Source organism: Schistocerca americana, chromosome 4 (genome assembly GCF_021461395.2).
Source record: "Schistocerca americana isolate TAMUIC-IGC-003095 chromosome 4, iqSchAmer2.1, whole genome shotgun sequence".
Lineage (NCBI taxonomy): Eukaryota > Metazoa > Arthropoda > Insecta > Orthoptera > Acrididae > Schistocerca > Schistocerca americana.
Genome location: NC_060122.1, coordinates 223,036,593 through 223,046,335, shown reverse-complemented (window position 1 = coordinate 223,046,335; position 9,743 = coordinate 223,036,593). Strand labels below are relative to the sequence as shown.

General features: G+C 41.8%; 1 long non-coding RNA gene across 1 annotated transcript in view; it reads left to right on the top strand.

Moving 5' to 3' along the window:
- Positions 1-1,150: 1,150 nt before the first annotated feature.
- Positions 1,151-9,743, top strand: part of LOC124612672 — a 61,470-nt gene continuing 52,877 nt past the window's right edge. Inside the window, exon 1 of the long non-coding RNA XR_006979560.1 lies at positions 1,151-1,281. This is a non-coding gene — a long non-coding RNA (uncharacterized LOC124612672). The remainder of the gene's footprint in view (positions 1,282-9,743) is intronic.

Here is a 9,743-nt window from a genome sequence, read left to right as displayed (position 1 = left end):
CTTGTGTTTTACAAGACAAGCAATATTGCCTCAATACACATCAACATCGTTGAGAGCCAACATGTTCGCTATGAAGGTAGAGTTCTAACCGACGGTTCTGAGACATAAATGCTGCGCAGTAAAACTGAGTCGTTCTAGCCCTCGCACCGACGCGCAATACATTGACACAGCCCTATGTCAATAATATTGAGCGTCTGAGAGGGGCTTAAGACTGAGTGGAGATATTGTGATTCGTTTGTCCTTATATTGACGAATGCTATTGTAGCAATGTACGGCTCTATGGACCATATGGATGGAACTAACTGTGGAACTACATACTTGCCGGCCGGAGTGGCCGTGCGGTTCTAGGCGCTACGGTCTGGAGCCGAGCGACCGCTACGGTCGCAGGTTCGAATCCTGCCTCGGGCATGGATGTGTGTGATGTCCTTAGGTTAGTTAGGTTTAATTAGCTCCAAGTTCTAGGCGACTGATGACCTCAGAAGTTAAGTCGCATAGTGCTCACAGCCATCTGAACCATTTTTGAACTACATACTTATATGGAATGTAGTGTGTGGACATACAAGGTGAGAATGTGGGTCTCGCGGGAGGCGTGCGCGAGATACTCCCTGCAGTCGCGATCTACTCTGTGCCCTCGGTGGCTCAGATGGATAGCCGGCACGGTAGCTCAGCGTGTTCGGTCAGAGAGCCGGTTGGCCTCTGTAATAAAAAACTGAGTGGAACGATCAACCACCGAGCTTGAAATAAAAAAAAAAAAAAAAGATGGATAGAGCGCTTGCCACGTAAGCAAGAGATCCCGGGTTCGGGTCCTGGTCGGGGCACCCATTTTCACCTGTCCCCGTTGATATATATCAACGCCCGCTAGCAACTGAAGGTATTAATATAATTCTAATTTCGTAACTGTGGAACTGGCTCATTCCGATCTTGCACTGCCTCTCTAACGATTTCTACGTCAACAGAACATTATATTTCAGGCTACGTAGCAATTTTTGGGATCAGACTAGAAGCTGTGACGGTTATTTTAAGTGAGAACGAGCGCACAGCGGTAGGATATGACTGGCAGCATTTCAGTACATTGCCCGCCGCCCTCAGTGAGCCGTGGAAGACGGCGGTGTCGTTATCAGCTGCTCCAGTGACCGAGCCGTAAACAGACCTCGTAATGCCATCACCACCGCACCAACGGCTGCAGGAGACCGGCCGTTAGAAGATTGCGTGGCACTCCACGTTCGTCCTGAGCACGTCCAAGGCGGCTTCCTATTCCCCCGAAACGTATCTGGGCTCAGGGTAAGTTTCCAAACAATTTGGCGCACTATTTAATCGCAAAAGAGAATGCTGTAGTCGAAAGAGGAGAGCTGAGAAAGTGAGAAATCACCGCCGACGTCCATCATAATTCACACACAAACTGACATAGTGGTGGGTAGCTTTATGCGAAAGGAGCTTCTGCCGTTTCGAATAGATACTTGGTTTTCTAAACTGCATTACTCACACGTTGTCCGTCGTGTTGGCAATTTCTTAGCAAGTACTGCGTAGCCTGTTTGGCGAAATTTGCCGTTTGCTGCAACAAGGAAACCATGTACCAAACGTAAACTGGCCAGCGACTAAATTACTCACTGCAAATTTTTCAGAATATGCCTAGTCTTTTACTTATTTCCGAACTATAAAAATAAGCATGGCAGCAGTGAAAAGAAAACCAGTTCATTATCAAGCTGTGATGTGGGACTAATAAAAAAAAATCAGTTTTCTTTCACCAAATAGTCTTCTTAGAATCGAAAAGACTGCATAGTGGAGAACACATGCTAATCTAGAAACCGTGACTCTTAATTTTTTACATAAAAAGTAAAAGCTTTACTAAGAAATTAAGTACAGAGACGAACGTAGGTTTGCTTCAATGAAATGAATTATTTTTTTGCTGATGACTCGAAATTTGTGTCGTACAATAAAGCTGTGTGGAACAACTAGCACTCCCTGTTTTGCTGGGCGATATGACGTCAGTGTCATATTCCAGTGTTAACCAGTTATATCCCTGCAACTACATTTCTATACACTCCACCAATGGGGGTTGCTACTACGTTGTAGGTGAGTCGCATCGTGCATCGAGTCCGCAGCTCGTGGTCCAGTGGCTAGCATTGCTGCCTCTGTATCACGGGGTCCTGGGTTCGATTCCCGGATGGTCTGCCCCAGGACTGGGTGTTTGTGTTGTCCTCATCATTTGTGACAGTGGCTAGACTGGGCTGTGAAAAAAAAGGGCTGTGTAAAAACTGGGAATTCATACAGGTGCTGATGACCGTGCAGTTGAGCACACCAAACACTATCATCGTGCATCACTTTGCATTTCGTATCGGTTCAGTGAGATAATGTGCCTTACAGGTAGGCTACCTCATAAATAGAACTCATGGGACAATTTTTTTAAACATGCTACGGTAAAAAAAAAATCTTAGAGGCTGTCAATTATTTCAGAAAATGGAGCTGTTCCTTGATGATCCTCTACAGTATTTTTAAGGGTTATATTAAACTGAGACTCACACATTAGATGAAACATATGAGATGCTAATTTCTTGATCCATGTTTGGATGCCATTGCATCTGCTATGATACCAAAAATGAATGGCCTGATATAATTTTTTCAGATGTACTCCCTACCAATCTTTAGATTCAATCATTTAATTGATGAAGATTGATCTTCGATCTGGGTAAATTATCTAAATGGTATGCATTTCTTTACCTCTGAACAGTTTGCAGAAGCACCTTTGATTATTATAACATATTAAAAGACTCCTATTAATTGTTGAATTTTGCTAATCTCTTACATGATGCCGTATAAGACAAAAAACTGTGCACTTTTAATGTCATGAATTAATTCATGTGTCATTCCTGTTACCACCAAGGAAATAATTTTCTTCTGAGTTAGGGGACTTAGGTATTTTTCAGAGCAATTTGATATCTGTTTCAGTATAGAAACATATCTGACAAATACCTAAGTTCAGTAGCAGGATGAAAATTACCCTTTTCAGAATAGAATCTTTATTTGCCTTTCGGTATGTTTACCAACACAGGTGGCTTCATCAGATAGTTCAATACATAAAACAATACATTAATAATTATTTTACATAAATATCAATAGTCATGTAAAGTGGTACTATACAGTGTGAATAATACTGCATTATAATAAACACATATACAATTGTATCATAGGTAATTACATTTTAACTTAAGTATCTGTGTAGCAAAGAGTGTAAATAATCTGTGACAAATAATATGTTACTATCACACAGATATTGGCGTAGTTCATGGTACGGTTATCAGCTGCTTCTTGCATATCTCTTGTGTGTCACTGTCAAGAAACTTATCTGTTGAGTAGTTGGCATACATTTGAACCACAGATCTATGATATGCTTGAAGTTATGTGTGGGTAAATCTCTCACTGTCTTTGAGAGTTTGTTATAGAATTTCAAAGTTTTATCTGTTGTGTCAGCCTTGAGTATGGATGCTACTGTTTATAGTATTATAGACAAGCACTTGGGATCTTAAGTTAAAATTCTTTATGTTTTATTTAGCATATATTAAACTGTGATAGACAAACAGATCTATCTCAAGTTCTGAAAGTAATTTTTGTAGCTTCGTCTCAGTGCTAGACGTATTACACATCTAACTGCTTTCTTCTGCCACTTGATGATACATGAACCCACTGAGTTACCCCAAAGTAGTATTCTATATTGGAGTTGTGAATGAAAGAAAGAAAACTTAGCAGAAATTAAGAGGTTTTTACTAAACAATGGAAAATTGAAGATGGAATAATGACAATATTATGAAAAGGATAGACTCCAGCTCACCATATAGTGGAGATGTTGTGTTGCAGACAGGCACAACAAAAAGACTGCTATACATTTCAGTTTTCAGCCAAAAGGCCTTCTTGTAAAGCAGAAAGCACAAACATATTCACACAAGCACAACTCACACACACACACATGACCACTGTCTCTGGCCAACAAGGCTTTTTTATTCCTGTCTGTGACTCAGTGTCTCCCCCATACATCCTTTTCTTAATATTGCTGAAGTTTTTACCAATAAATTTTATTAACAACATGTATTAGGAAAAGAGAACCAGTATAAACAAGTTTGCCTTGCAGGTAGTTGGTACATCTATCCCATGTAAGTCTGTGATCTACGTGCAATCTCAGTTAATTTGAGATTTTTTGTATCTTGTTTGAATGTCTTCAGGATGAAGTAAATTTCTTCAGATTTTATTCTATTCATAGATAAAAGATTGGTCTTGGACCAGTCATTGCTCATTTCAGTCGTTACTTTGTTGTATTGTAAGACATTTCATAGATTTGTTCCAACTGTAATTAATGTCTTGTCATCAGCATACAGTATGTTGTCACAAGGCATGTAGTTTACACACAGAGTAAAGGAAAGGTCCAAGCACTGAGCCTTGTGGGATCACTCTTTCCATGGGTGTTGGCTTTTGGTTGTTTGTCTTTACTAATGGTATCCTTTTGTTTAAACATGGCTGAAGTAGTTGTAATGGTTTATCTACAATGCCACAATGCTCTAGACCTTTTATCATTATATCATTTGTGACACAGTTGAGGGCTTAGGGGAATCCAAAAGTTTACATGTGTCTTTTTCTTGTACTCATATCCTTCATGTATGTTACTGAGCAGACATTCAATTTTTGTTGTTGACAGCTGTGTTCGAAAGCTAAATTGGCTGTCACTAAGCAATTTACTACTTTCAAAATAATTGCAAATTTTCGTATGTGAACCGTATGTAGAACTTTTGATGTAATGGAAGCTACTGATATAATCTATAATTGTTTGTGATTTTTCTGTCACCTTTCTTATAGACTGAGAGTGTAACAGTCATTTTCAGACAATCAGAGAATACACTTCCATCAAAAATATGATTTGCCAGACACATTTGTAGCATTATGGTTGCAGAGACTCATTGTTTAATAATACTGTTACTAATCACATAGTAATCATGTCTTCAAGATTTTATGTTTATTTACAGTTTTGGTGATGCTATCTAAGGTGATTTTGATGTGGATAAATTTTTGTTTGCTGTTTCTTGTTGCTGAACAACTATTAGAATTATTTTTATTGCATGAAAAATGGGAGCTGACACAGTTTATAAAGCATTCATTAAGTACAGTCCAACTTATTGGGACTGTGCTTTACCCATATTGATCTTACTTTTTACAGTATTGCAAGCTGCTTGGCATTGGTTTTTTGAGGCTATGGTAATTCATCATTCACTTTACATTTAAATGATTCTATTTCATATTTGTACAACTTGTTAAGAGTTATATAGTTTATCATGGCTTCCTTACTTTTAACATTCTTATCTTTGTGCGCAAGAAGCAGTATCATTTGCTTGAGCTTTTAAATGTACCACCTGTTAGAGTGCTGTGGTTTTTGTCTGCTGCTAGGAGCACATCTTTTTGTGATCTATTGCATTTGTAATGATATATAAAACATAAAGAGACATTCATCAAGGTTTTTTTTATGTTTTGCTGTATATTTGGTCAATCTTCCACCTTAACCTCAATATTACTCTCATTTAATATTCTGTATGTTACTAACTGTTAAGTATTCTGCGTTTTCTGATCCATATCCCATTATGATCAGGAAACTCCAACTTAAACACATGCTACTTTAGTTGAGCCCTAAGTACATTACTAATTACAATGTCAAGCGATGCATCTAATACGGCATGTCTTCCAGTTATATAGTAGCAGTTTAGTGCTTTAAGCCAATCATGTGATTTACATTTTTCTACTTTCTCTTGTGTATGTGTTTAAGTCCTCTGCAATAAATATTTTGTGCGTCTTGTGTTTTATGAAAAATTTGATTAATACATTTTTAGTTTATCAACAAGAACTTCATCAGAGGTTGATGTATGGTACATGGAAGCAGTGATAATTTTTTGGATATGCAGTATCACAGTTGTCACTTCAAATGCACCTTCATTGCAGTGCTTGGTTAGGTCTACCATGAGTGCTGCAAATTTAGATTTTCACTAGTGTAATTGGCACTCCATCATGTGCAATATTCATTCAGCAATAATTTGTGGCTAATACGTAGCCATAAGGTACACTAAGTTTATTTCCGAGTTTTCCAGCCAAAGCCCATTAATACACAGCACGCTGCAGTTAACTTTGTCTGAACAGTACTGTAATTCATTGAGCTTACTTATCCACCTAGATTTACTTTATTATGCATTGCAAATTGTTGTGACCAAATCCTGCCCTTTTTCTGTCCTTGCATCTTGACAAGCACACAGAAAATAAAAACAGGAGTTCCCAGATGATATCTGCAGGAGTTTATTGTACAATGGTTAAAAATGTATAACACATGGTACTGCAATATTAGAGGCTCTCCCTGGAGTAATCTGACCCAGTGTAGTGCTGTGACATGGGTGCAGCTGCTGGCCAGTGATCTCTGTAGTGTGCAGTAAGTGCCTGGTGGTGGATGCTGTAGCAAGAGGTGCTTGACTGGCACCCAGTGAGGTTGTCATTGTTGGTAGCCCAATGAGCTGACAGTTGCAGGCATTGACAGGCAACAGCAGTCACTGGCGAGGCGGCATTTGATTAGCGGCAGCCATCTGGGTGCAGCAAGGCCAATGAAATGTGCTGGTGCAGACGTGATGAGCTGGTGATGACACTGGCAGGCATTGGTGACAGATGTGAGCATTGGCTTGACTAATGGTGGCACCTAGGATGCAGCAATACTGATGGCTGGTGAGAGAACAATGAGGCTCTGACTGATGGCCACAAGCACTAGTGTAATTGCACAGAGAGGAGAACCAACTCCCTGCTGGTCTTGTGGGACTCTTCTTCAGGGGTGTCTTTACCCCCTGGCTTATTCTGGACTAGGAGCTTCATCTCAAGACTCTGCATAAGAAATTATAAACCTTCTCTGTTTTGTTTCTCTCATAATCCCTTCAGGTTTTATGTCATCTGTGACTGTCAGCAGTGCTGGCAGTGCAAGATAGGCCACAGTTAGTCTGACATCTGCACTCCAGATGCAGATTGTGTTAGGAATGGGCTTATGGCATCATCTGCTGTGTAGATGGCTGTGCTTCCTGGGCAGTTAACATTAGTGCCTCAGAAACTCACCACAGCATCTCGATAAGGTGTGAAACTTGTTTGAGTGGTGAGGGAAGTGAAGTGATGGAGTGTTCAGGTATTCATTGACCACTACTGTTGGTGCAGTGTGACAGGGTGTGATGTCAACACTGACAGCACTTATGCTACTGATGTCTGTCACTCCTGTTGTTTCTTCATTAGGGCAATGGATCTTCCCCTTACAGGGGTTGATCACAGTGTTACTCTCATGTGCTTGCCCTTGCCTGCTTGTTAGCACATGCACACCGTCTTTCGTTGCCATGTGATACAGAGGTAGTGTCAGCCAGTATCTATTCACTGTTGACGGTGTTGTTCAACGTGGTTGGCAAATGTGTGCCAAGGCATGGATGTTGGATGGGACAATCGGCCTTCTTCTTGAGTGGGACTCCAGGTTGTTGGGTTACTGGAGTCGGAGTCTTAAACGTTTCACATCGTGTTGGCCTCTACAATTCTTGCACATGGGAGGGTGCAATATGGGTAGCAGACATCTTGCGCTCACATGTTCACCAGCACATTTCATGCCTTCCTTGGGATAGTTACTGTGGTGTACCACATTTCCCACACCTAGGCACTGGAAGCACTGCAGCAAGCCTTGCTCGTTCCATAGACACTCAACGGTGACCTTAGTGTTGGCTACCTTTGTCATTGAGAATAGCTTGGTGGTCTTCACATTGTGGGTGGCAGACAGCAGGAGTTATAGTGACTCTCTCTGCATCTGGGTGGATTTGAAGTATGTCACTGGGCACACATCGAATTCACTGTACTTCAGGGTGTCTTTTTGGAGGTCCATGTCTGCACAGCTTGATGAACCCTTGCAGACTGCCTTGATGGGGTTGTCAGAGACAACAGCATATTTGTAGTAAAGGATCATGAGCTTGCTGGTGCCACTCGTGACCTTATAGCAGTCTTCAATATTTGTGAGCTGGACTCGTGCCTTGTCGTCCCTTGAAGACCTCACAGTGCAGACAATTGTCGTCCGCTTTTTGAGGTGCAGCAGGAAACCTCTGTAGTCCTTCATAACCTCCCTGGTGATGGGTGAAGGACAGTGCTCAAACATGTGGCAGGAGGTGATGAGTGGAGGACAGTGGTCAAACCATGTGACAGGGGGTGTCAGGCGAGTGCTGGCTTTGTTTGAGTTCAGCTGGTGCCTGGCCATCTGTGCAGCTAGCTGTGTTTATGACCTCTAGTTTGACAGCTGGCAGGAAGTGCCAAACAGGAGCTGGTCACATCTCATGTGGGTTGGTTTCCAGTCACTTTAGTGGCCTGTTTCTGTTGTTCTGCTAGTGGCTAATAACAGTCAATGAGAGGGAATTTGGATGCATCAGCAGCCAAACATGGCCTAATATCAGAGTGTTTGGACAATTCAGCCATCCATGTCTCATTGTCATTACTGGAGGCTGCAGTCATGCATTTGGTTGCAATGGCTGTCCAGGTACAGCTCACAGTGCTGTTGTCTGGTAAAGTACACTTCTTGTCTCCCATTGTGAAGATAGACACTTGTCTCTTCGTCCAGTTGCCTGTAAGGGGTTTCGCCTCAGTGTGATATTGGGTGTGCTGCTCAAGATCAAGTTTGCACAGTGCGCTCTCTCTCACATGACATTTGTTCTCTTCTTCTGCGAGGATGCTTTGTGGTACGTACATGACTTCCATCTCTTAGTCTACCTCAAGCAGGGACACCACAGGTGGGGGGAGCAGATGAGACTGCTGGTGGAGAAAGCTCTGTCAGATGACAATCCACCTCTCTCTTGTCTGCTGCAGTCATCAGTGGTGGAAGGCCAGACAGGACTGACAGCTGAGCAAGTTTGGTTGAACGGAGATCTGCCACACCCTTCATCCTGTTCAGTGCATCACAGAATTTTGCTCCCATCCTCAAAATCCCAGAGAGGCAATGGTAGAAAACTGTCTGTAATGGCTGCATAGTGCTGAGACCTACACTGCCTGCTGGTGGTCTCATCACAGCCTGTAAAGGCAGGCAGATTGACACGTGTGTAATTGAAACTTCCTGGCAGATTAAAACTGTGTGCCGGACCGAGACTCGAACTCGGGACCTTTGCCTTTTGCAGGCAAGTGCTCTACCAACTGAGCTACCCAAGTGCAACTCATGCCCTGTCCTCACAGCTTTACTTCTGCCAGTACCTCGTAGTACAGCTCTTTGATGTCTCTGTCGTGTAGTGTAATTACATGACTGATCACAGCACTGTTGTGGATGGTGCACATGTAGATGTGTCTAGTTATGTGAGTGCAGATGAAGAAAGTAGTTCTGCAATCACAGCACCACAATAGGTGGCACACATGCAGCATTGAGGGAAACTGCCACCTGTGATGATGAATTGCCTGTGGCCCAGCCACCAAACCACCCACAGGGTAAATCTGGTGGATGTAGTGGCCCAGTAAGCAGCCAGCTAAATAACTTTCTAAAAAGTAACTCCAAACATTGAGCTCTTTTAGAACATTTTTGTAACATTTAATCATCTGCTCTACACCTTTTCCATTCTTCACAGGTGATGCATGAATTTGCATGAAACTGAAAGCATATCCATTTAAATCTGTACAGATAATGCTTCCAGTATGTTACTCCCTCACTACTAAATGCACTCTGAGTTCGTGCAGTATACTTT